Here is a 1462-nt window from a genome sequence, read left to right on the forward strand (position 1 = left end):
GGGATGAGATTTTCCCAGCTTTCTAAGAGTAACTTTGCCTTCCCAGGAGAGAGAGCTATTTTGCTGACTCACTAGTTAAGATGGTAGGAGAAATGTGTCAATAGACCTAGAGAAGAATTACTAGCCTCAATTCTAATCATGTCCAAAAAAATTAAAGAGTCAGTGTAGTTGAGTAGAAGGATTTAGAAGTAGAAATACCATCTCTAACCCAAGATTTTCTAGGCAAACCCTGGGATCTCCACTCTCATACAGGGACTTTTCCCCACTAAGTTTGGTTGCAGATCATTCTGGTGACCATCCATAACGGAGAGATGCTTTACTTCTGCATCATAGCTAGTGCCTTAAGTTTCAAAAAGCTGTATCCTTGATAACTGGGTCAGGAACTCTGCTCCACATTAGACAGATACAAATATTCAGCAAACCCTATGAATATTTACCATTTAGTGGGGTTATGGCACTGCATCTAACAGCCAACTAGCTGCTGTTGATGACACCAAAGAACATAAATGTGATCCCTTACATTCTAAGACAGGAGAAAAGACATATGCAAGAGAGATTTTAAAAGGGCGATGGCCTTTCCATGTGGCGGCAGCCATCAGGTGAGCTCAGATGGACACTTACAGACACCTCCAGGAACTAGGGAGGAAGAAGCAGTGGACATGGTGCCCTCAGGGTACGTTGCTGGCAGTACTGCCAGCTCTCCATCCTGCACTGCATTGCCCCCAGCCCCCGAACCCCACCCAGGCAACAGGCACACAGGCTGAGATACAAGGCCAAGCAAGGTCATGTCATATATTGGATTCCTGTGCACCATGGTGGCTGCAAATGCTCAGTTTCTAAGGGTGCCACCTATGCAAGCCTGTCCACCATGGGGTCAACCAGCTCAAATTTGCTCAAAGCCTTCAGTCTGTTGCCAAGGAGCAAGCTGGATGCCACTGCAGGGCCTGTGGGATCTTCCTGTGTTAGGGATGATTCTGTGTATGAATCTTCGAGGTTATTCCCATTGATCCACTCCATAAAGTTGTCATCAGAAACCCTGACACCCCGTGGATCACCAAACCAGTCCACAAGCATAGGCTGACATCACCAGGCAGAAAGAGCCCTGGTGTTGGAAAGGGTCACTTGTCCCTGCACAAAACTGGTGGTTCTTCCTGGACAGCCTGGAGACAACGTAATACTCTCCAGCCCGAGCTCCACTGCTACTGCTAATATAAGTAATGTTTATAAAATTCTTACCTAATAAACTGTTTAGGACATTCAAAAAAAGGCAACAAACACAAGCCAAGTCAAATGAGAGATGCTTACAGTAAGTAAAAGACAGAGGTGGTAGTGAGCTCAAGCACTCAGAAAACTTCTTTTGTGAGGTCACCTCAGTGAGAAATGGTGCATAGGTTTTGAAGGTTGAAGTGTCACCAGCAGATCGTTGTTTTAGAATATTACTCCAGCAACATTTATTACAGAT

The 1462-nt window shown here is 45.2% G+C and overlaps 1 pseudogene; it reads left to right on the forward strand.

The window, feature by feature from the left end:
• Window positions 1-609: 609 nt before the first annotated feature.
• Window positions 610-1209, forward strand: LOC109556666 (large ribosomal subunit protein eL15-like; annotated as a pseudogene).
• Window positions 1210-1462: the final 253 nt, after the last annotated feature.

This window comes from Bos indicus, chromosome 3 (genome assembly GCF_029378745.1).
Source record: "Bos indicus isolate NIAB-ARS_2022 breed Sahiwal x Tharparkar chromosome 3, NIAB-ARS_B.indTharparkar_mat_pri_1.0, whole genome shotgun sequence".
In the NCBI taxonomy this organism is placed as follows: Eukaryota; Metazoa; Chordata; class Mammalia; order Artiodactyla; family Bovidae; genus Bos; species Bos indicus.